The sequence below is a fragment of the Thalassophryne amazonica genome, chromosome 20, assembly GCF_902500255.1.
Source record: "Thalassophryne amazonica chromosome 20, fThaAma1.1, whole genome shotgun sequence".
NCBI lineage: Eukaryota > Metazoa > Chordata > Actinopteri > Batrachoidiformes > Batrachoididae > Thalassophryne > Thalassophryne amazonica.
Window position 1 is genome coordinate 52,247,972 of NC_047122.1, and position 27,509 is coordinate 52,275,480.

The window sequence follows — 27,509 nt, forward strand, 5'->3', positions numbered from 1 at the left end:
TGTTGTGGTGGAAATTACAGCAATAGTGTGGGACAACTACATTTTGTTTAAAAAAATCACAACAGTTGTATGACATTGAATACCCCAATTATGTTTTGATTATTTTACTAATATTTTATTGAGATATTTTAAAACATTAGAAAAAACGTTTCTTTACCATTCATTTTTATCATTGAAGATCAAAAGTCTGGGTGTGGGACAAGCACAAAACGGCAATATTTGCATATAATGATGCTGAAAAAAGGTGAAAAAGTCATCATAGACTACTAGAACAAATTTCTTAACACACTTTCATTATAAAGATAACTATAAAAGTGTGAAATTTCCCCTTTTTTCTGTTTTTCATACAATATGATCAAAGGACATAATAAGTGCCCGTAGTCTAAGAATCACCCATATACAAAGGCATCGCTATCCCTCAAAGGCGAAGAAGATCTCCTCTTGATCAATTCCCGGACAGGGCGGTGCATGCAGATATGACTGAACAGGTTCAATCTTGATATCCACTGTTTCTTACAGATGATGCACACATTTGCTGCGGGAAGCTTCTGCCAGTCAGGATCTTGCTCTCTCTCCTTCCTCTTTCTCCTCTTCTCTTCTGTGTTGTTCATTTTTTCAAAGATGTCCGCTCCAGTGTAGATCATTGATCACCAGCTGGTTCGTTCCCTCGTGTGTTCGTCGCAGATCTTCCAGTAGATGGAGCAGTCCTTGAGGTTGTTTGTCAGGAGGTCCTTGTTGCGTTTTTTTTTCTGCCCTCCTCTAGACCTTTCCCCCTCATTCAGGTGAAAGTAGATTTGTTTGGCAAGTTGGTTAACTAACTAACTAACTAACTATATATATATATATATATATATATATATATATATGCATCATTTTTACCAAAATTGGAGCAACTTAAAATTTTGACCCCTGTACAAACTGAAACTGAACTTTGTCACGATTTTTGCCATTTTTACCCCATAACTCCATGGATTTCAGACATAGATAGTCCAAACTGTACCTTTTTGGAATCATTATGATCAGACAAATAATGTGGTATAGTTTTCAACATGATGAAAATTTTGACCCCTGTGTAATTCTTTATTGACCCCCTGTAGCTCATTAGAGGTCAGCTCCAGGATGGCTCCATATCTGAAAATAAACATTAGTTAATTTAGAATATGTATGCCAAATACCATGCTTTTATTACAAAATGAACAATTTTTATGAAAATTTTAGCTAAGGTGCACCACTATTTTAGGATTGATGTGGTGCATCAAAGTTCATCACAAACTAATCCGTTCATCTTCATTTGGTGAGTTACAAGATAATAGCGTGTATTGTTTTTGAGTCATTGTCCACACTGGTTGATTGGGATGAAATAACTCATTCACGTACTCGTCTGTTACCAGCACAGAAAGAAGTGGAGTTGACATGCCCCAAAGGCATTTGAGCGATACTCTTTAGACAGTGTGTTATGGATCATCAAAATAGGGCCCAATGGGTTTTCAACCAGCCACTTCCAAAATACCCAATAAAACCAGTCCAGGCAATGAAGTAGGTTTTCAGGGGAAATATTTCTCTTGACAAAAACTATAGATGCTCAAATTTCTATTGCAGTGCAACTTCCAAATATTGTACAATCCATGCCCCAAAATCTAACAACCTACCTTCAGATGTCTGGACTTTCTGTCCACCAAATTTCACTGAAATCTGTTTAAAATAGTTTTAACTATGGTGCTGTTATAAATAAATATTATTTGAGTTTCCTGGTGACTCTGCTGTAGCAGTCATAGGTGTAATGTTCTAGGCCCTGTAGTCACCAGTCCAGGAGAAACCTTTGATTTCCAATCCGAAAGTTTGAATTAATTTCCTTAAGACATTGTCCGTACATTGTTCCATCACTATATTGTAAAACTTTCCTGTTACTGTAAAATATACTAAATGGTGTTGTTATTTCCAATCTGTTCTTATGCAGATACTCTGAAACATGTAGATCTGTAATGTCAGAATAAAAGCTTTAGTTCTGTGCTCTTTCCTCACAGTAATTGCTTCCTTTACATTATTTTCCAGCTTTTCCAGCCTGTCTGTGCTTTGTGCAAAGAGTGATAAAGGTACAGAGAGAATTTCAGGACTACAAAAGCAAAGGTTAACATTACTCACAGCATAAAAACAATTTAAAAGGGAGCAAAAGGGCTCTAATGGCCCCGACAGTCTTCAAAGAAAATGTATTTTGCGCTCAAAATAATTCATAGCTTTTTGCTGGTGGCTTTTCAGCTTCCTGGAGACCCAGCATGAACCACTGTATTTTTCTCAGCAGGCTGTCTGCTCCTCAGAAAATGGTCTTCGCCGGGGCATACCTTGCATCCCCTCCAAATATTGACAGCGCTGAGTCCATCGCATATTGGAAAAATAGCTGTAAGTAATGTTTTATTAGCCGATGCAATCTCCGCGCCTGTATTTTCTCCCGTCATATGACAACATTTGATAAGATTAATGATTTGATCCTATGACATTTGATTTCCCGTTATTCTGGAGCCGCGGCAAACGGCTCGCTCACTCGTGGCATTTAGTCTCAGAAGCACGCGGCAGCTTCTGCTTGGATAGCGCATCGCTTATGAGCTGCAAACTTTACTCGAGACATGCAAACCGCTTCACACAGCATCTTTGATGCAGAGTGTTCAAGGTATCATGTTGCAAGAAAACAAAAATCACTTTCTTATTATTTAACTCTTACAGTTACAGAACGGGTTGGAATTACTTGAATTTTAAAGCTACAGTGTGTAGGTGTGTTTATGAGCAGAAATGACATATAGCATTCAGAACATCATAGTAGTGTACTAACTGATTACCAGGGCAGGTAATCACCAACAAAACTGTCACCTCCCACCTATCTCGGATTCCAGAGAACTGTTAGGGTGTGACGAAAGCTGCCTATGTCACTCCATGCATGTCAAAGTATGTGTGTGCTGAGTTTGGCTCAGTTCTGCAGCACAAAAGGGTTTCTCCCCTTCACCACCACTACTACTACAACTGCTACTACTACTACTACTACAAGAGTGCTTAATAGCCCATGTCACTCCCCATATGTGCGTTAAGTTTGGTGCAATTATACAGCACAAAAGGGTTTCTCCCCTTAACTACTACTACTACTACTACTACTGCTACTACTACTACTAATACTACTACTACTACTACTACTACAAGAGTGCTTAATAGCTCATGTCACTCCCCGTATGTGTGCTACGTTTGGTGCAATTCTACAGCACAAAAGGGTTTCTCCCCTTAACTACTGCTACTACTACTACTACAAGAGTGCTTAATAGCTCATGTCACTCCCCGTATGTGTGCTACGTTTGGTGCAATTATACAGCACAAAAGGGTTTCTCCCCTTAACTACTGCTACTACTACTACTGCTACTACTACTACTAATACTACTACTACTACTACTACTACAAGAGTGCTTAATAGCTCATGTCACTCCCCGTATGTGTGCTACGTTTGGTGCAATTCTACAGCACAAAAGGGTTTCTCCCCTTAACTACTGCTACTACTACTACTACAAGAGTGCTTAATAGCCCATGTCACTCCCCGTATGTGTGCTCAGTTTGGTGCAATTCTACAGCACAAAAGGGTTTCTCCCCTTCACCACCACTGCTACTACAACTGCTACTACTACTACTACAAGAGTGCTTAATAGCCCATGTCACTCCCTGTATGTGTGCTCCGTTTGGTGCAATTCTACAGCACAAAAGGGTTTCTCCCCTTCACTACTGCTACTACTACTACTACTAGTAATACTACTACTAGTAAGTCCCTTTGGCTGCTCCCTTGTTCGCACTCGGGGTCACCACTGCAAATCCAAGGTGGATCTGCATGTTGAATTGGCACAAGTTTTACGCCGAAATGTGGCAGGGGTGGGATTTGAACCCGGAACCTTCTGAATTGAAACCAAGCGCATTAACCACTTGGCCACCACCCCTGCCTTGCTAGTACTACTACTACTACAGTGCTTAATAGCCTATGTCACTCTGCGCATGTGTGCTAAGTTTAGCTCAGTTCTGCAGCACAAAAATGTCAGTGTCTCTTCCCTTAACTACTAACTACTTACTACTGCTACTAAAGTGCTCAATAGCCTATGTCACTCCCTGTATGTGTGCTCAGTTTGGTGCAATTCTACAGCACAAAAGGGTTTCTCCCCTTAACAACTACTACTACTACTACTACTACTACAGTGCTTAATAGCCTATGTCACTCCCCGTATGTGTGCTACATTTGGCTCAGTTCTACAGCACAAAAGGGTTTCTCCACTCAACTACTACTACTATTACTACTACTACTACTACAGTGCTTAATAGCCTATGTCACTCCCCATATGTGTGCTAGGTTTGGCTCAGTTCTGCAGCACAAAAGTGTCTCATTGTCTCTTCCCTTAACTACAGTACTACTACTAAAGTTCTCAACAGCCTATGTCACTCCCCGTATGTCAAAGGATATGTGTGCCACGTTTGGCTCAAATCCGAGGTGTCATTTGAACATGAGAGGGACACACACACACACGCACACACACAGTTTTTTTTTTTCTCTTATGGTACCCTGACACAAATACACTCTGTCCAGAAATGTTCACATTCAACATGGCGGTCTGTGAGGGGGTTTGCTCCCGTGTAGATATGAACGGCTCATTCTATCATTATGAAAATATTGATTGTAGGTAATTGTTGCAGGTAATCATCTATATACTAAACGTGCCCTGACACTTGCATGAGTTTGATCCGCGCACTTACATGCACTCTGCCGTGCAGGAGAGTAAACTCGTTAACCATTGTAAACTGTGTGGCTTCGTGCAAGTGTGCAAAGAAAATTTTGAAATGTTCAAAATCTCTGTCACGCATTAATTACGTGAACTTCACGTGAACATTGCGCAAACAATTAAAAAACACTGCATGTGAGTGCGAGTGATTGTATCAACGCACTGCATCAGAGCGCATGGATTATAACGAGATGTTAAATCTATCATAAACATAATTTTACAGCTGCTCATAAGAAGGAATGAACATGTAACTGTTTTACCAAGCTATTACAATATAAACACTACAAATAATTACCTTTTAGATGGTTCCAAATGCTTTCTCCACCTCATGAAGTGCATGAAAGAGAGAGTAAAAAAAAGCAGCAAATGAAATGGTCCTCTGTGATTCTGAAAGCAATTAGAGGCATTCTCAACAGCAAACTCTGAGAGAAAATTATAAATCCACTACAAAATAATTATTTTATATATGCAGTGTCCAGCGCACATGCGCAACATCCAGTGGAACAAAACACGGCGTCCAGCTGGGAAGACAGCGGGTGCTATTGTCACGACGAAGTGGGTACAAGTGAGCGGATCAAAGTCTTATATCCCTTTCAGTGAAATCCACTTAAGACATTATTTAATTTAAGACAAGTTTACAGATGTTTTACTCAGCCTCGGCTTTCGTAATTAATCCGACTACAATTCTGCCCAGACCGAGTGAGACCTTTAAACTTCTCTGGCTTGAGGGGGGTCTCGTGTCCACGTCCCCAAGGACCCACGTGTCCTGACAGCACGAGTGACGAGTGGCGAACAGTTGTCGCAGTCTGCCTCCTCCTATTTTTAACTCATGTTAAACACTCGCAAATAGTCCGGGTGCTCTAAACAAATGATTAATAGGGCATTTAGGGTCTCCACAGTGACCAGCATGTCCCTATTAACAGCCAATAATTGGGGCCCTTTGAGGTCAAAAGGTTTAAAGACTTTCTAATAAAAGTAACAGAGACATGGGGATGTGTTTTGCAGGAGAAAAAGTTGTCTCGGTTTGAGACGCTGACAAGTTAATAATCCCTTCTCAAATGGCCCTACCGCAGTAAAATGGCCAGTTTGTTCTTACTCTTATTGCTATCATCTGTCAGTCACATCTTTCTCTTTTCTGTCCCTTCTTAAGTGGACCGAAAAAAGGCTCAGCCACTTTACAGTAATGTTCTAGCTGAGGCTTTATTCTCATCCCCCCCCCCCCCCCCCCCCTTTTCCTTTTTAAATGTGAATTCATATTGTCATTTTGGGCAGGAAATGCCTAATGGATCCCCAAAGATGTATTCATGACATGGTAATGAGATTCCAATTTTTAAGACATTTTTGACCTGAAAGAAAGAGTCTGCTTACGACGGCTGAGTCCTGTTTTCCACAGTCCGTGATTACTGTTTTCCAGTTGATCTTCTAATACTGAATGGATTTTAAAATGTATTGTTGAAAATACCAGCTGTAAAGAAAAAAGTGGTATGTGTGAATATGATAAAGTCACTGACTGTCAAAACAGATTCTTCAACCCAAAAAATTAAATTGGTACTTGCTATATTATATGAACAATGTTATTTTATGATGTGAAATGTCACAAATTCCTCGAAATCAGACATCAACACTTTATACATCACCAAAGCTATTTTAAACTGTATTATGCAGTTTATTTGTAATACAAGTTGCATCATAAGTTGTTGTACATCATAACCAACCCGGTGAGTGTTGTGCAGAGTCGGGAAAAGTCTCTGAATTCTTCTCAGTTAATGCTGGTGTTCATCAAGGGTGTGTTCTGGGTCCTACTATGTTCAAAGTTTGCATTGTGTGGTTGATCGGTAGGCTTGTGGAGTCAGAAGACATTTTGCTGGTGAGGAAAAGTTCACTGCTCTTGACTTTGCAGATGATGCTGTGATCTTTGTGTAATCAGTGGTTATCCTAATCGTGGCACGTGATTAACTTATGTAGCAGCCAGAGCATCTGCATTTGCGATTCTCCAGGATTTTGCATCAAGGATAAAATCAAAGCTTTTAGTGGTTTTCCTAGACTCAGCCATCAGGCGTTTATTGGTATGGGGTGGAAGAATCAAAGTTGTCAAGTGATTCACTTATCTCAACAGTGACATTCATGTCTGGGATCTCGGCCTTGTGATCGAGAGATGGCTGGGAAGAGTTTATGAAGTCCTGAAGTTCCTGGACAGAAATGTTTATTGATGCCAACAACTTTTAGAGTAGAACATATGCCCTAGACTTTATGGTTGTGGTTTTCCTGTCTTACTGTATGGGACGCCAGTGACCTTAGGTGACAACTGGATGCCTTTGATACTTGGTTACATTAATGGATCCTTGGGTACCAATAGAGGAAACATCAACTTCAGCATTTCTGCCATGTGGCACACTTATCTGGGCATGACCTAGTCCACACGTGCTTCAGTGTGAAGGATTCCAGCAACTGCAAAAGGCCAAGAAGATGCTCACATGTCACCTGGTGGTGGCAGATTAATGAGTGCTTTTGAAAAGTGGAGATGGGCTGGTTGTCTGCCTCGCTGCCCAGGACTCAGGGTGGTTTCATAGTTAGTTTATGGGCCAAGCACACTAAATTTGGCTAATCAAAACAAACAAACAAACAAACAAAAGAAAGAAAGAAATGCTTATTTAGGGTCTGCTCCTTTCTCTAACCCTGACCAAGGCAGAATACATCTGGAGTTGGTCCCTGGGCGCCGGACTGTGGCTGCCCACAAATGGGCCACTCCTAATGGTTGGATTGTGTCTAATTAGGATAGGTTAAATGCAGAGGACAAATTTAGTTGTATGCATGTATATGTACAATGACAATAAAGACTATATTATTATTATTACTGCCACTTGTGGGGTGCAACTGCTTACCATATTTTCTTCTTACACCTATATATCTCCAGGGTTCATTTCAGCATGATAGCAAACAATATTTCTGTTTTTACAGTCACTTTCAAAGTGCCTCCCTATCACCCCAAATTTTGTTTATGAATAACATTTTTGCCTTTAAACATCTAGCAAATATATCTGATGTTCAATTTTACACAGACAAGACAAGATAAGATAAGACTTTATTGATCTCACAGTGGAGAAATTCACGTTACGTCAGCTCTTAAAAACCACACAAGATGGGTGCGAGTAGAGGAAAATGTGCATCAAACAGTGTGTGCAAGGATAAGCAATAATAACAATACAATAAAATAAGAAACTGAGGTAGAAATAGAATATATATATATATATATATATATACACACACATAAGGAGATATATACAAGACAAGGAATATTACATCTAATATGGCCGCCAATATCCAAGATGGTGGCTAAAAATATCTACTAATGTTTTCCCATGAAGATATGGTTTTAAAATACCATGTACACTGAGAGTGTGTCATTTTTGCTTCAACAAACTGTAAATCAGACAATTAAGGAGATGATACAAACATTTATTTTGACCTTATCTGCATTTAAGGAAGCATTTATTTCTTCTCTGAAAGTAAAAGCATAATTTTTCAGTTTTTCATACTGTCACCTTCCTAAAATAATGGCCTAAGTCATATTTTCCAAAACATGACTTATGCCATTATTTTAGGAAAGTGACGATATTTAATAAATGGCTACACTTAATATAAATGAGTTGACTCAGTTGAAACAATTATCACTTAAGTGGACAACAGGCAATTTTGCTTACATTTGAAGATCAACAATGACATTTAGTATGATTATAATACTATTTTGTATTATATTTGGCATTTATGTGTGTTTACATGGGGATTTTTGAGGGGGGGATTTAAAATTTTGGCCAATAGCGGGTTGGTTTGAAAGCCTTCACAAAAATATAAGCATTTACCACCTACAACCACCCCACCAAGTGATAATTATGACACCTCCTGGCCCATAAATCCAGTGTGGTGGTTGCTGCATGGTGCATAATCCTAAACTTGACCCTGAGCTGATCTTGCATTCTAAACATTTCACTGCATTTATTTCAGAAACTCAAGATTAATGCAAAAAAAAAAAAAAAAAAAAAAAAAAAAACCAACAACAAAAAAAACATTGAAGCTGTGCACAGATTTTGAAATGAACTAATGTGGAGATAAAAACAACCACTGTGCAAGAACATGCAAGCCTTACAATAGTCGAGATGGCTCACACCGATATGTTTGACGTGAAAGTCAGACAAGAAATAATTGCAGAAAACAGCACGGCTGGAACAAACCTCATGAAATCGAATACGCCGCAAGACAAAACACTGCGTCGTGTGGTTATTTAGGCTTGATACTCTTCTTTTATACTTCTTTTATTTATGACTGTTTCTTTCATAAGAGAAGCTTCGTTTGTCTCCGAATGCATAAAATCTTGCGCGCCATTTCTCAGTCATACAAGGACCCTGTTAGCAAAAATAATAAAGTTCACTTTCTGTGATCGTCTCCATTGTCTGTCTCTCAACAAAGCAATGCGCCTTTTACAATCTGCTTTGGCTGATCACTTGTCAAACATTATCCTTAATCATTGCACATAACGTTGGCTGCATTAACGTGGCGTTCTTGTAAACACCATATCTGTAATGCTATGTGACAAGCGGCCTTTGTTTACAACATAATAACTGGGTGTTTGAATAACTTCTCAATGGATTTAAGTAAGTAAGCAGCCAGACTCGCTCTGCTTCCATTCAGCGGCGCAGACTGATAACCCAGAGTGACGTCTTAGTTTGGAGTCGGCTGCAGATTATGACAAACGGTAGGCGGTCATTTGCTGCTTTGTGACACAGGAGTGTAATTCCTGCAGTTGTTACAGTGCGCATTGATAAATACGTGTGACGTTGACGCTATAAATATGTTAGTCATTTAGTCGCACCGTTTCTTTGCCAACTGCCATAAAACTCTCCGAAACCTGAAGGCGGGCCCGTCTTCGGGGTAGCTTCTGGGCGTATCTGTTTCGTATCTTTCAATTCGGATGAAGCGCTACACTAACCATGCTTCAGGGCATCTGGGATGGGCCGAGGCCCTGAGGGAGAGGGGCCCTCGGGAGGCAGGGGAAGGGCGGACGGGAGATTTGAGATGGTCCAGACAGGCTGGTGGTGGGTATGCTCGTGCTCTTCTCTTCCTCAACTGCAAGGACCCACACTGAAGCGCGCTCAGAACCTGCAACCCGAGAGGGCACAGGGGTCCACCAGCCTGCCTGCCTGGTTTGGGATAAATGAACCCAGATGCTTCCCGCAAACAAAGAAGGACCAAGCTGCCGGAACGAAGGAGCGTGCAGGTCAGGGGAGTTGGGAGAATCAGAGAAAGAGGAGGTTTTTACTCCCTCCCCCGGTAAGGCAGTTGTCCATCTTGTTCCTGTGCTTTCTCATATCCACTGATCACAGAGGGCCTCTGCACAACCAGCATTATGGTAAATGATCAGAGGGACATTTGCCTTTGAAGGAGAGCGAGAGCCGCAGCAAATCTTTAAGTCTTTTCTTGTTCCTCTTCCTACGAAGCCACCACCTGGGCCGCGAGACACCGCGCGAGGACATCGGAATGACTTAACTGAGGTTGGCACCGGGATTTTTGCCCGGAATGTGGCATGAAAGATGCAAATATGTTTCAAGGTTTACAGTGTTTGAAGTTCGATGAGACAATTTTTTCATCTCAAAGGTCCACTCTGCCCATGCCGATTAGCCACGACAGCAATTCGACAGCATTCTACAGTGCACCGCTCCTTAACGCAACTCTCATGACACTCAATACTCTCATTAAACACACATCAAACACATTTGTGTCACATTTTGATTAAATTTAAGTGCAGATTTCAATTTGCATAATTTGCCAGAATCGATGCAGTCGTCCCGTTTGCCCGAGAAAGTCATATTTGCTTGAGTATTCTCCACCGATCCTTGGAATTACGAAGACATTGGTCAACTTTATCCTATAAATTCTCTTGACATCCAATCACAAGTCATTTTGCACAGACATCGGAGCTGATCAAAGAACACGTTCCCCAGAAGGGCGCCGTGGACAGTGGGCCCACATTTTAAGTAACAATTAGATAAATAAATAGGGAATGAAGCTGCTGAAGATTTTTTTAACTTTTAATTTAGGATTTTTTTTCCTCTTTTTCTTTTTTTCAAAACAGAACATTACCTGAGACAAGTAGTAAAATTATAATTAAATAACATAAAATAAAAAATAGTAATAAAAGTACAGTGTATATCATTGCTGCATATGGTACAAAAGCACATACGTCAATAAATACATATTATGTAGTGCAATAATGAAGATAACACACCCACACTTAAGATATATATATAAAAAAGAGAAAGGAGAGAAAAAAAATTGATTACCCTCATGTCAGAACCAGTTCCCAAAACGTTTTGCCCCCCATATACTTTAATGACAAAAACAAGATGTTGAAGATTTAAAATGTATAAGTCAATACAAACAAGTCAAATGTGCAACCTCATCACTTTTAAAAAAATACAATCTTTAGGCTGAAACTACAAAGTTTAATTCAATTGTTTAAAAAAAATTACCATATTTTTTGGAGTATAAGTCACACCAGAAAAAACTTCCCCTGTATTATCATCTCTTTATAATCTATATATCTTTTTGGAATTTTTGTGCATTGTTGTTGTTGTCGTGCATTGTTGTTGTCGTGCACTTTTTATTGGAGTATTTGACTGCACGCGTCCCATTTTGAAGCCTGATGTGTGCAACCTTCTTTCCTCTGAAAATGAAGGATACAGCAGGTGTGTCCTTCACGGCCCAAACAATCCCAAGAGTCATTGCGTGATTTCTTCTTCGTTTTTTAAAAAAAGATAAATGGTTTGGTAAATAATAAAAACACACACACAAAATACAATGTTGGGATCCATATACAATTATAAATACGCAATTTTATATATAAAGCATAGTAAGAGGTAAGTCCCTTCAGCTGCTCCTTTGTTTTTCCACTTGGGGTCACCACAACACATCCAAGGTGAATCTGCATATTGATTTGGCACAAATTTTATGCCGGATGCCCTTCCTGACACAACTTCACATTATATGGCGTAAGGGGGCGGAGTTAGAACCAGGAAGCTTCCGTGCAGAAACCAAGCGCACTAACCACTTGGCCACCACCCCTGCCATACAAGGTATAAGTAGGTATTGAAAGAATTTGTGCTAGACTACAGGTGATGCCCACTACATTAGCTTGTCGCATGCAACTGCCAAGGTTGCTAGGTGACAGGGGCAGGGGCGGGATAAGCTAATGAAGTAATTGCAAAGTGGGCTAGACCGTCTCATTTCAGAATGGCTGCTGACTCAGAAGGCCAGATCTTCGTAGAATGCAGACTTAAGAATGCAGCCCCTGAACAGAGAAAAATAGTTGAACCAACTTAAATGAATTGTTTCAATCGGTAACATAGAAATGAAATGTTTGAACTTAAGTTTGTAAGTTAACTTACTAACTTAATTTCAGACAACTTAATTTATTCAGGTGTTACCAATTAAAACAACTTTTTAAGTTGGATCTTTTTTTCCAGTGTGGGAGGTCCCACAAGCTGTCAACATGTCACCTGCAGCCCCGCCCATTTGCCCATTGCAGGTAAAACTTACCTTTGCCAGTTTTAAGTGTGGCTACAGTATAAACAGCTGACAGGTACCGTCTTCAAACGTCATGCTGTTCTTGTGTCATTTTCCATTATGGCTCTTTTATTTTAAAACTAACATTTACCAGCAGTCCACCTGCAAGGTGCAATACCCACCCAGAGGTGGGCGGTGGCATAAAAAAAAATTGCATGAAAACGTGGCGTGTCGACACATTCCTTCCTGCTTTCATGCCTTTCAAATCTCCTTTTCCACTGCAGACTGCAGCGACGTGTTTCTCACCAGGGAGTAACCTGTGTCACCACCAATCTGCCCGGCCGTCCTGATGCCATCCAGACGCAACCATCCCCAAACACACACCGGCCTCTTTGTTTGCTCCACTTGAGGTTTGTGTGTGTGTGTGTGTGTACGATTGAGGGTGGGGGGGAGATGTGCAGCAACACATACACGTTTGGGAGCTACACACCAATTTACAAGTGCCAATACGCACATCGGAGCCAGTATGCGCCCCGCTCGCACGCACACAAACCGCCTCTTGTCCAAAGGTAGATGCGGTAATAATGAATAAACAACAAATTTCCCATTTCATTTCACTAACTCCTGCCTGTTTTTGCTCAGTCCTAACCCACTCTGCCACGTCGGAAGACTAAGAGTTAAATTAGAGGAGGCTAAATTTCCTGAAATGAAATGACTGTCAACTCAACTTTTGCACCGCCGACGGTAAAGAGTGCAAGGGGAAAAAAAAAGAATAAACAAAACACACCACACTGAAAACAGAACCAACTTAATAATTTGTTTCAATTGATAACACCTAAATGAATTAGGTTCTTTGAAACTGAGTTAGTAAGATAGCTCAAGTTTAACTTAGGAACTTCATTTTGAAAAACACAATTCATTCACGTGTTATAAATTGAACCAACTTAATTGAATTGTTTCAATTGGTAACACCTGAATGAATTAGGTTCTTTGAAACTGAGTTAGTAAGATATCTCAAGTCTATCTTACTAACTCACTTTTGAAAAACTTAATTCATTCAGGTGTTAGAAATTGAACCACCTTAATTGAATTGTTTCAATTGATAACACCTGAATGAATTAAGTTCTTCAAAATTGAGTTCGTATGATAGTTCAAGTTTAACTTACGAACTTAATTTTGAAAAACGTAATTCATTCAGGTGTTAGAAATTGAACCACCTTAATTGAATTGTTTCAATTGATAACACCTGAATGAATTAAGTTCTTCAAAATTGAGTTCGTATGATAGTTCAAGTTTAACTTACGAACTTAATTTTGAAAAACATAATTCATTCAGGTGTTAGAAATTGAACCACCTTAATTGAATTGTTTCAATTGATAACACCTGAATGAAATAAGTTTTTCAAAAGTGAGTTAGTAAGATAGTTCAAGTCTAACTTACAAACTTAATTTTGAAACACTTAATTAATTCAGGTATTAGAAATTGAACCACCTTAATTGCATTGTTTCAATTGATAACACCTGAATGAATTAAGTTTTTCAAAAGTGAGTTAGTAAGATAGTTCAAGTCTAACTTACAAACTTAATTTTGAAAAACTTAATCCATTTAGGTGTTATAAATTGAACCAACGTAATTGAATTGTTTCAATTGGTAACACCTGAATGAATTAGGTTCTTTGAAACTGAGTTAGTAAGATATCTCAAGTCTAACTTGCAAACTTAATTTTGAAAAACCTAATTCATTCATGTGTTATAAATTGAACCAAGTTAATTGAATTGTTTCAATTGGTAACATCTGAATGAATTAAGTTCTTCAAAATTGAGTTCGTAAGATAGCTCAAGTTTAACTTACAAACTTAATTTTGAAAAACTTAATTCATTCAGGTGTTACCAATTGAAACAATTCAATTAATTTGGTTCAACAACTGTCTCTTTTCAGTGAAGGCCCTTTCGTTCAGTTTTCACACAACTAGCAGCCAAAAGTGTTTGGAATACCAAAAGAAAATCAACAAAGTGGCTTTGATGTCTTTGATCTGAAGTGACTGTGATATTCAGCTCCCGTTTTTGTCACTTCGACCGTTAAGGAGCGCTGACATCTGCAGAACTTGCATGTCTTTTATTCTTCCATCGCCAGCTGTCACTTACATACATCTGTTATGTCCATGCGTTTGCATTAATGCTTTTTTTGTTTCTGCAGATTGTGCATTCTTGCACGTTTGAGCATATGCAAGTGTGAGGCATTCTTCTTCCAGATCTGTGCTCGTGTGTGAAACGATGAGAGCGTGCATGCCTGCGTGTTGCGCTGGCTGGCTGTCCTGCCTTGAGGGGAGATAAATGGCTGAGCGTTGTTGTTGTCCAGAGTGCAGACGCACAGACAGCCGCTCACACATGATTAATTGTTTCCTTGTTGGGACTGGGACCGGCTGACTGTGCCTGGGCCAAGGCCTCCCACCCAGGCTTTCCAGACCCGTGTGTGGGTGAGAAAGGGATGAAAGACAAAGACATCAAGAGCGATAGAGAGCGTGGAGTCGTATTTTAAGAGTTTGTCTGTCACGGCTCTCTCCTTGTAAACACCTACTTTTGTTTCCAAGCAGCAACCACCGGTGGTGACAAATGAAGCTAACGCGGAAGTGTCAAAACCTGCAGTTGCTTGAATGGCCACTTGAGGTTTGCTCTAAAAAAAAAAAAAGGGTCAACCCCCCATATAACCCCATGGTAAAACTGACAGTTTTACAGCAGAAATAAACATGTTTACAGGTTGGTACAAAAATAAACAAACAAAAAGGGGGTTTTGGTGTCTACAGTTAGTTAGTGCATGACAATTATCCGGCGGCGGGGGGGGGGGGGGGGGGTAATAAGTCATTAGTTTAGGCCATTTTATGCTATGAAACTGTGCATTTTTAAGGGAGTGGTCAATTTGAGAGGTAGGTACGATCCAGACGCTTGCAGGCTAACAGACTCCTTTCTGAGCATTTTAATACAAATATGAGATAATACGGTTTGTTGTGTGGTTAACTGTAATAGCGGACTCTCAAAGAAGGCTAAGATTTTTCATGCCTTAAATTTTCAGTAGCATTTAATTTGTATATTCCCACCCTTCATACTAGTCAACAGCTATTGATAGCTGGGTAACATAAGATACGCCGACAATGCCACAGTTACTAAGGCTATTTATTAGCCGGCAACAGTTTTTAAAAGCCACCCATTATTAAAGCCACCACCTAATCCACAAAAATATGTGTTATTAATAGCCTATTACCTTTAGCTAGCTTGGTAACTTTGAGATGTTTTGTCCTGCCCAACTCATCCTAGAGTTGCCTATGCTCCACCTCTTGGGTCTATGGGTTGGCCGTGAGTTAGGCAAATTCGGGCACTGCCAAAATGGCAATATCCAAAACCAACCCACCTGAGGTTCAAACCTGCACTTCAGGAAACCGACGTGTGTCGGAGGCCAGCAGGAGTCACTGCGCATGTGTTAGTCAATAGGCTTCAGTCCCCTGACAGACAAAGAATTACTCAGGCTAGAGTCTGGTTTTTTAGCCGACTAGTCAAAGCATCCACCTCCAACACCAGAGATCGTACGTTTGCATGCCGAGGTGAGAGAACGGGAGGAATCAAAACAGAAACAACGCAGATGAAAGAGAGAACAGCCGCTATGTATGGGTGATGTCACAAAGGGTTTGTCCACTATATATACAGTCTACGGTTTTTCAAGCCTTATCAGGCAATAAAGTGGTGATTTTTTTTTTTTATCTAATGAAAATGATCTGTGTATTCATTTGAGAGAAAAGGGACCTTATTCAATTTGTAGTTTTACAGAGTGGAAACAAAAACCCCTGATGTGTATTTAAGCATGCAGGATTAGTAAATGCAGCTCAGATTACCTGGTTTCACGACACGCAACATCGCCTGCACAGTGTTTTGTCGTTGGTCATCGCTGTCCAAGATGATCTGCAAGGATGCAGAGTTTCACCGAGGTGCATGAATGAGCCCGAAGAGTGATTAATTAAAATCAGCCTGATAATTAATCACAGACGATAATAACATTACGTGTGCTTTATTGCTCTTGCAGAAAAAGCATATCTGGTATTCAAATTGTACCCCCCCTTAGTTTCTAATATGTACACGTATGTATGGTTGCTGTTTTTAGCATGTTGTATATTTATATCTGGTTTGTCAATGACAAACCGATATATTTCAAGAAATATTGGTTGTGTTAGGTTACCAAAGCTCACAATGTGCCATATTTCTCATATTTCCCACAAAGACTGCAGGGGATCCCTCATTTTCCTGATGCAATTGAAGGAAAGACGAGTACAACAAAGTCCAAAATTGTGGTGGCAATCATATTAGATGTTCTGCCCTGCTACAAATATATAAATTGTTGGAATAACGGATTGATTAATAATGCCTGTAGGCAAGAATGAAGGCAGTTTGGCCTATTTGACCCCACTGACCTTGACCTTGGTTTGGTTCAAATCAAGTTGACTGTGACCTTTGGAAAAAACATTTTCTTCAAAGGCAATTTTAGGGTCAACATTCACTGACATGCCAAGTTTGGTAGAAATCAGAAAAAGGACCTGGGAGGAGAAGGCCAGTAAACAGAAATAATGACCGAGGTCCCAGTGACTGACCTTTGGTAAAGCTGATCTCACCTGGGAAATTTCAGAACTCACCTCCATATGTGCGTCAAGTCTAGCGCAAATTGGAGTGAAAAAAATTTTCGGATCAAATTTTGATTATGACCCCAATGACCTTCACCTTTTCCAAAACAAACTCTTCAAGGGCAATTCTTGGCTCTATCTTCATCCACATACCAAGGTTTCAATTTATTTTCATTTATATAATGCCAAATCACAATAAAGTTGACTCAAAGTCTAACTTTACCAACCCCTAGAGCAAGACCACAGGGGACAGTGGTAAGGAAAAACTCCCTCTGATGATTTGAGGAAGAAACCTCAAGCAGACCAGACTCAAAGGGGTGACCTTCTCCTTGGGCCAATTAGGAAATTATACAGGAGATTTTGGGAGTCCATGCTGGTGCACAAGATGGGAAGCCTGCAGAAGACACCACACCCATCTCTGGATGGAGCTGCACCTTAAACAGAGAAAAAAACAGAACCAGGCATCAGAAAAACTTAGCAACAAGAAACACAGAAGAAATACTAAGGTGATCGCCAGCCACTAGCCCTAAGCTTCACTAAAACACCCAGACTTTAGATAAAGTTGAGGCCGCGCCCTGCTCTGTTTCCTAATAAAATGAATTTAAAAGGGTAAAAAGCATAGTAACATACTATGCCAGCATGCTACCCATACAAAAGGGAAAATAAGTGCATCTGAATAATTCTGGACTTGAAAGTCTCCACAGAATCTGACTGTTTTATTGACGCAGGGAGATCATTCCACAGAACAGGGGCACGATAAGAGAAAGCTCTATGACCCACAGACTTCTTATTCACCCTAGGGACACAAAGTAGCCCTGCACCCTGAGAACACAGAGCCAGTACGTAGGGTTTAATTAGGTCAGCTAAGTAGGGAGGAGAGGTTCACGGAAATTGGGCCAAAGCCCTAAAAGGACCAGAGGACTAGACACAAAGATTTTTCAAATTATTGTATAATTTTGTCCTATGGGAGTATAAACTGTTCCAAAAGCAAATTTATATAGTTTGCAGAAACTTGTAAAACATGTAATTTAGCATGGGTAGCTTCTCTGCAAGTTATCCATCTTTGTCCGGGTGGTACAACTGTTCTCCATGTTAGCTTACATGACTGACTACAACTGCTTCATTGACTAGCCACTAAATTTATATATGTTTTTAGAAACTTTTGCTATGCCAAATTTTGGAGCAGTAAGTATTAAGACAATACTAGTTAGTACAAATAAACACTTTTAAGTTGCAAACTCCATAAAATCCAGGGGAGGTGATGGTCTAGTGGTTAAGTGTTGGGCTTCAGACCAGAGGATCTTCGGTTCAAACCCCAGCCTGACCGGAAAATCACTAAGGGCCCTTGGGCAAGGTCCTTAATCCCCAGGTTGCTCCCGGTGTGTAGTGAGCGCCTTGCATGGCAGCACCCTGACATCGGTGTGTATGTGTCTGTGTGAATATGAGGCATAATTGTAAAGCACTTTGAGCGTCTTATGCAGATGGAACAGCGCTATATAATGCAGTCCATTTATCATTTACTTACATCGCTTCAGCGAAGCTTACCGCAACAGCGTCTTCATGCCAAACTGGAAATTCTATGAGCAGACCTACAGATTTCTCCATCTGGTCAACTGCATCTATCAGAATCCACATCAATACTTTCGTATGATAGATTAAATTCGACCATTTCTGCATCGTCGTCACTCCACCAGTTTCTCTCGCTCTCAGCTGACAGCGCCATTATTGACATCTGCCGAGCAACGCGGTCAAGGCGCGGAGTAATAAATCAAATGCGAAACAGTCAAATATTTTGCCACCATCAACGCTATATTTTATGGTCAGAAATAATCTCAAACAATTAGCCAATCAGATTTGCGGAACAAATGAAATTGGATTAGAATGTGATTTCATAAAACCTCTGCCAACTAAAGATTAAAGTGTCACTAAAAGAGAACATTATAGTAAGTTGTAAAACAACAGTAGACAGTAAATATACATTCTTTATACGTCACACAGCAACTGCAGCCATTGTGCCAAGCTAGCTAACCTAGCAACTTCCACACTAGCTTAGCTAGCATGTCTATTTAGGAAGCATTTCTTGCTGTTTTTATTGTATTTAACTCATATACCACTGGAACAATGTGCACATTTATCAGTTTCATCATTTTATTTAGTGTTTTGTTTTTTTTTGTTTTTACTGGTGATTCAAGGTTTACTTGTGGAGTATTTCCAGTCACAGTCGGATTGTACTCTATAAGATTACAGGCTCACAAATTACGAACCGAGTACTCCGCATTCTCAATATTCTTTGTTTCAACAAAATAATGATGCATTTATCTGTCAAAGCTCCAGAGATGGAGTACATTAACTGTATGGCTGAAATACAATACTCAAAGCAAGATCTTGTGTTTTGATAGCAACTCAAATGACATGAATAGTGTTAAACAGAATAAAGCCCAGTAACAGTTTCATTCTATGTGCCAACATGTCATATTGGGTTAAAATGTGGACAGGCTTAAGTGAGACCATGGTGTGATCCTGTTGTGTTCCCACTATCCAATTTCACATTCATGTTACCTGACAGTCCTGCTGGCAGCCCTATATTTTAAGTACACATTTTAAAATATATTCAGAAATCAATGGAAACAAACCAATTTTGCATAATCAAAATATTTTAGAAAATGTCCACAGATATTGAACAGAAACAATAACACAAAATGCACAAACTGACATTAAAAAAAAAAAAATTAGATATAAAATTTATTCCCAACAATCTTTAAGAAATACAAACATCTGTCTGGAGTAGGCAGTTATCAAAAACTGACTGACTGTGCAAGGTTGGTGAGGAAAGCCATCAAGACACCCATGACAACTCAAAAAGTGTTAGAGACATCTGTGGATGTGAAAGGAGAAAGTGAGCATAGTGTAAATTTTGACAATTGCATTACCAATCGTAGTATCACAATAGAGTGGCGAATAGAAGAACTTTCTTCAAAACAAAATGTGAAATTTCAGCTACAGTTTACCAGAAGTCAAATGGGAGACTGAAGCCTATAGATTTGATTAGTGTTCTACACAATCCAACTTGAAACTGTGACTATTGATGCGAGTATATTTCTTGCATGGTCAGTCAGTTTTTGAGAAATGTTGTGTAGCATAAGTTCTACTAGGAAGACTCAGTTGGTCCCTGTCTCACACCTGGGTAGGCTCCAGCCCTGCCTTCTCCCAACGGCAGGATTTGAGATCAACCTACCCCTTTAGAGTCAAGACTGAGACCGGACTCAAAGACTGTCATATTGTGTACAGTATCTCTATGGTCATGAGGTTACTGGACAGAGGTGCTTGGTGATGTCGATATCTCTCCCAGACAGCACACGTACATCTTGGTGGTGTCTACTTTAGAACGTACAGTGGGCTTTGTTTCAGACTGATCGGCATTAGGTTGGCCAGGAGTCGATGCTGGAGTTCCTCCCTGCACCACTAGAATTGCTTGCGAAATAGGTTGCGAAACCATCAGATTTTGATCCCGCCCAGCAGTTTCCATTCAGTACTGCTGCTTAAAGGAGGGAAACACCACCGGAAGGAAAGACTGCCGGATGTGAGGTTCAGCATTAGCCTAGATTTCAGGTAAGTTGTCTCTTAAATGCTGAAATATGTTGTGAATTATGATACTATAAATGCATTTGTAAGTCTCAAACCAGTGTGTTGTACTTCTGCAGAGTTATAGTTGGAACCGTATACCTCATGCAACCATTTCATTACCTGTTAGCTTACTGTTTAGCAGTCACACATCAGTGTAGAAATTATTTTAATCTTGTGTTGTACCAGTTAATGTTTACTTTGGCTAGCACGTCCTTCAAGTAAAAGTGTTTCCAGCATACAAACTGCAATGACATTATAATGTCATTATAATTTAGATATTTTCTGTACATTTGTATTGTCAGTTGTGTCCATAGCATAGCCCAAGCAGAGAGTCACCCCTTTGAGTCTGGTCTGCTTGAGGTTTCTTCCTCAAATCATCAGAGGGAGTTTTTCCTTACCACTGTCTCCTGTGTTCTTGCTCTGGGGGTTGGTAAAGTTAGACCTTACTTGTGTGAAGCACCTTGAGGCAACTTTGTTGTGATTTGTCGCAATTTTGTTGTGATTTGGTGCTATATAAATGAAATAAATTGAATAAATTTAATTTAATTTAAATGTCCTAGCCAGCTAACAATAGCTAGTCAGCGTTAGCTGGGTCTGCTGAATGACGAGCTCCCGCCTGTTGTTGGGGAGGATGTAGCCTTGGGATAGATATTTCTTTTGGGAATCACCCTATGAATTAATCCATTTATTTATTTGATGCACGTGATCTGATGGCCTCTCCTTCAGTGTTTAGGTACCTTTCACAGCGTGTGCACAAACGTGGCGCGCTTTCCTAAAAAAAAAAAAAAAAAAAAAAAAAACACAACAACAACAAAAAAAAAAAAACAATAGACTCAGCCGCAGATACCACTGGGAAGGCAAGGGGGAAAATAACAGTGGGAGCATTTTCTTAGAGCATTTTCCACCATATTGGATCATTTTAGTAATAATATTTGAAGTGTTTTGTTGTTGTTGTTGTTTTTTGTTTTACTGACACACAACAAATAAATATCACTGCTGCAAGTGTGTGACACCACTTTTAGTTAAAAATCTGCCCGGAAGTGACATAGCTTTGCTGGTGTGTGCCTGCCTCCTTTTCTGTGCAACTGAGCACTTGTAATTATGTCTTTTTGAAATAAATGTGTATCCATTTATCTCATAATTTATCTCATCTTTATTATCCAATATATCGCTTAATTCACATCATTCCATCAGATGTGGAGGCCGGACTTTCTGACACTGAATGTAAGTTTCCCTTAGATATTCTGTGCATTAGGCCTTTGAAACTCAACTAGTATTGCTGTCCCCAAACAATAAGACAACTCTGAATAGTGTGCCTCCGGATGCGTTTCATTTGGTCCTGGGTTCAAATACTATGCCCACATAACTGCAGTGCGATTTGCAATTACTTAGTCCACCTAAAATAGTTTGGTTATCTAATTATGATTTATGAGTGTTAGTGTGATCACCTACGTGCTAACTACACAGGTACATTTGGCAGCGTCTTTATGTTGATGTCAGTAAACAACTGTATTATAAGTAGTTCTTGTTTTCTCACTGTATTTTTTACAGCTGTTGAAAAGTTCAGACCAACTTGGAACTCCAGTTTAAGGTGGACCCCATAGTGACGGTGCTGCGGAAGTCCACCACTCGCCACAGCAAAGATCCCGATGATGAGGAGCTTGACACTACCCTCCCCACTGCTTATCTCCAGGAGCTAGAGCTGTACGGTTGTGAGACTTGGACCCTAACCGGTGACCTAAGACAACGACTGGGTGTCTTTGGTACTAAGTCTCTTTGGGGGATCCTTGGGTACTGGTGTTGGAATGACTTTGTACCAAACAAGTGAAAAGTGAGAGAATTAGATGAGGAGTGTCACTTGCATTCTGTGGGTGCATCAGCTTCAACATGTTGGCCGTGCGGCACCTTTCTCTGTGCATGATCCAGCACACAGGTCCCTGAGTGTTGAGGACACCAGTGGCTGAAGAATACCAATGAGACGCCCACGTTTCACGGGGCTTCAGCAGATAGTTGGTGATCTTACATGGCACAGGGCGATAGCTGAACGAAGGAAAAAAGTCACAAATCGTTGAGAAAAGGTGGATGAATGAGCCTGCACTTTTCCCGCCTTATCTTGAAATTATAAAGCTAGCTTGAATGCTCAGAAAGAACGAACATGGTCGAGTCCACAACTCGTAGCCTTTACCAGCGGGTGGCTGTGTGGACCTGCCACTCAAACCATCATGCAACTAATTATTTATAACTTTATGGCTTAAAATAGTTTAAACAGTTGAGTTATATTAAAAAATTCATGCCTGTACTATTGTAATGAGCAAGGAAACTAGCTATAAAGACCAAAACTTTTAGTACCACGCTGTAAGCACATTTATTTCTGCTGTAACATTGGAGATTTTAAACTTAGGCTTATACGAGGAATGACTCTTTTCTGAGCTAGCCTCAAGTGGTCATTTAAGGAATTGCAGGTTTTGCCACTTCCACGCTGACTTAATTTTTCAACACTGGAGGTTCCCCCTCGATAACCCAAAGAAACGTGTTTGATTTGCACTTTATACAGTTTACATCAACATGATCATCTTCTGTTTTTCTTGTTGCTTAATGCTGACAAATTATACTGTGTTTGTTGTCTTTCTGATGCCTGATTCAGTTTTTTTTTTATCTCCGTTACAGGTGAGGCTCCATCCAGAGATGGGTGTGGTGTCTGTTTCTGCTACCCTCCTGTCCTATGCACTGGCAACATTTCCTGTATATCTGTTTTGTATATTGTGTTAGTAGCATGGCCCAAGCAGAGGGTCACCCCTTTGAGTCTGGTCTGCTTGAGGTTTCCTCCTCAAATCATCAGAGGGAGTTTTCCTTACCACTGTTGCTCTGGGGGTTGGTAAGGTTAGACCTTTCTTGCGTGAAGCGCCTTGAGGCAACTTTGTTGTGATTTGGCGCTATATAAATGAAATAAATTGAAAGTGAACATGACGTCACTTGCGAATTTCAGGTGAATTCACAAATAATGCTCCTGTATTTTCCCGTTTGCACTGTGTCTTGTGTTTCCCTTCGATGTACTGTAGATAATCGATTTCACTCTGTACATTCTGTGCTTTGACATAGTCTGGAGTTCTTCTGATCTGTACTAAAACCGATCTGAGGAGACACAGGATCATTTTGGTAGGGATGAATAGAGGTGAAAAAGTACCCTGTGGTCATTCCGTGCTGGTTAATTGGTGCAGTTATGGTAAAACAGACTTAAAAGCCGCAGTTCTCTTTGACACTGATGGCTGTCCTATAAGGGGCCTGCAGTAGGGCCCTCAAGTCTTTTGATAGGGCACTCGCCAGCGTCCTTTGGGGCCCTTTCACCCCGCACAATAAACAGGCAGCCCTTTGTCACCAGGAGTAGGGGGGTCTGGAGGGTTGCTGCTCATTATTATTTTCTAAAGTAATTATACCTTATTATCTGTGTTTACTTTAACAGGGGTGCGAGTGTGCAGGTGTGGGCCATTCGGCAGGCTTTCTGGTGAAGGTACCCCCAAGTGTCTTTTTTTTTGGGTAACAATTCCCTCCCCACTACCATCTTTACTTGGAGGTTTTCGGGGGTTTTAGTAGTTGCATTGTAGCCCTGCCGCTAATTTCAGCCCAACAAAAGAAACATGTAATTACAGCTATTATAGTAGCAGCTGCATGCTTCCTAACTGTGCGGCGACAGCTCTGTCCTCTCCGCGGCTCCACGGTGAAGGGATTGGAGGGGAAAAGAGCAGAGCGAGCCGTGCCAGCGGCAGCAGCAGCGTGGAGACAACTGCAATAGATGCAGCAGCCTGTAGTGTCTGCAGAAAGGAAAATAGAGCTCCTGCAGTGTCTCTGCTCACAGCGAGGGCTCTCGCCTGCATGTAGGCCTCCAGATCAATGCATCTGCAACACTCAAACATCGAGCATTGTGAAAGTCTACAGTACTGACAAGAAGTCGTGATGTATGGTCCTGCGGGGGCCGAGGAAAACGGTTTGCAAATAACAATAACATTTATGAAGAATCTGGCTTTCAAAAAGACAGGTGTCGGTTTGCAGAATTTGCTGTAAATTTGGTGAAAGAATCATTGCTTGATTTGAGGTTGTTCATAAAGATCAAACACAATGTTATAAACGCTATAATTAATCAAGATGTGGTTTGCTCCCAATCCCACTGATGTAACATTGAGCACCTGCAGACACCAAGTCCTGATCTGAAAACTATTTTCCTCGATATTGCACTTGCACAGAGCGCAGTTCAAGCCAGTGGATCTATTTAAGAATTGAACAAAGCATCACATTAAATAACTACCTTCAATCTATGCTGCTCCTTTTTAACAACATGAATATTAAAAAAAAAAAATGGTACTTATTATTATTTTAATGGCACTTAGGGTAGCATTGTAGTAGTAAAACTAAAACACTCATTATATTGATAGAACAATTGATGGGTGTTTTAGTTGTTAAAAATACATTCAGCTTCATAATAATAATCGTTTCGAGAAGGTCTTTAAAACATCTTCAAAGGTGGACCTTTGAAGGGGCTTTCAACTCCTCGCCCTTCAGTCCCATAAACTGCCTTTTAGCAGTAGGAAGACTTGAAGATAACACTAAATAACTGTGTCCCGTATTGATGTGGAAAGCATCACCTGGTTGGCTGATAAACATATCAGAATCAGACTTAGTGCATACAAACCTGGACAAAATTGTTGGTACCCCTGTGTGTTATGTACACGCTTTATTTAATATATGGTCAGAAATAAAGGCAAACAAAGCAATTTTGTTTAATTAAAATATTTGTTTAAAAAAAATAGACGGCAATAACAACAAAACAAAATGCTTTCATAAAGTGAAACGAAAAATACTTACATATAATGGATGTTGGACATGGCTATTGGCACCCTTTCACAAATTCACAGTAAATCATAACTTTTACAGCTAGGTTTCTTTAGACAAGTCAGGGGATGGATACATGAACATTTCCAAGTCATTTCCATCCATCTTTAAGAAATACAAACAGTATGTTACTGTATGGTAAATCAGTCTGGAGGAGGGAGTTCTCAAAATAGAGTGATTGTGCAAGAAGGAGACTAGTGAGGGAAGCCAGCAAGACACCCAAGACAAGTGTGAAGAAGTGATAGGTTTCTGTGGCTGTGATTGTAGAAATTATGCAACTTTTGTCTGTTGCACCACCACTCTCACAGCGAAGTGGAGCAGAGAAGGATTTGCATACAACAAACAGATACCTAGGCTTGTATTTCTCATGTAGTGTCTGGAAAACTGAAATTTCAAATCATCTTTTTAAGAAAATCCTTCCTTGTGTCACTCCATCATGAAGCTGTATAACTGGTGATGCATAATTCAATACTTACACTATGCACAATTTATCCAGTTGCACAGAAGCTTATATTTTCTGCAGGGTTGTCTGGATGTCTTGGTGGCTTTTCTCACCAATCTCTTTTTTGCACACTTTGTTAGTTTTAGAGAACTGTCTGTCTGTACCACACAGATTTACCATACAGTACCATACTGTATTTCTCCATAATTAGTGTAAATAAAGTCAAAGACATAATCAATAACTTGGAAATGTTCGTGTATCCATCCCGCCACTTGTCTAAACAAAACTGACTGTAAAAGTGATGATTTGCTCTAAAGTAATCAATGGGTGCCAATAACTGTGTCCAGCATTCATTTTATATCAGGACTTTTGGTTTTACTTTGTTTTGTTCTTGTTACCAAATAACTTTGGACATTTTTTAAAAATATATATTTTTTGATTAAACAAAACTGCTTTGTTTGCATTTATTTCTGACCCTATATTAAAATGTGTACATAAAATATAGGGGTACCAACACAATTTTATCCACCTGTGTATTTGGAGTGAAGCAGAGCATAAATATGCTTGTACAATATGTGCCACAGCACTGCGTAATAGTGAGCAGACTCCACTCTGAGCTTATTAAATTTTGATTCCGATCACCAAGATCAGATTGGGACATCTCTACTATAAACTATGAAGAGTTAAGCTAACTTTTAAAAATATATATGTTATGCAGGTGCAAAATTTAGGGATGCCAAAATACAACATTCTGCTAGACTGGCATCCGGTCCAGGGTGAATTCAACACGCCTTATGTCTAGAGGTGGGCGATACCGGGAAATTTGGTATTGATCCGATACCAAGTAAATACAGGCCCAGTATCGCCGATATCGATACTGATATTTATTCATATTTAAGCTTCATAGATCCAAAGGATCCAAAAGACCTAGGACAGAATTACGCCAAACATTGTACGTGACAACAAAATATTTTATTATCACAATCAACATTTTTGTTTAAAAAAATATCACTCAACACAACTTAAAACAAAATCTCCTGAGGTAGAGGGCTGACAAACCACAATACAAGGGTGCGCTGCTCCGTGTTGTGTGACACAGCACAGCGCTGCTCTTACAGAGAGTACACTTTAATGAATCTGCGTGTGCAGCAGTCAGTGTGTGCGAGAGAGAAAAAAAAAGCTTGAGTATCGATCTTTTTACACAAGGATCGTTCAATATCAATACCAGCGTTGGTATCGATATTATAGATATTAGGATCGATCCGCCCACCTCTACTTATGTCTGTTGGGATAGGCTCTGTAGTAAGCAGGTTATTAAAAAAGGGTGGATGGACAGAAAACACATTTTAACATTGTTTTTCGGATCCGCCTTAAATTTATGATAAATCAATTATCAGCTTCAGTGAGCACAGTCTAAATGAATCATATGGGTCATAAAGTGAATACAGAAACCTAAGCACAAATAAACGTGAGGAGCCAAAGGAAAACCCGCCGCAGACTTGCAACAACCGAGCTGTCGATGCCCTTGCAGCATTTAACACAAGGG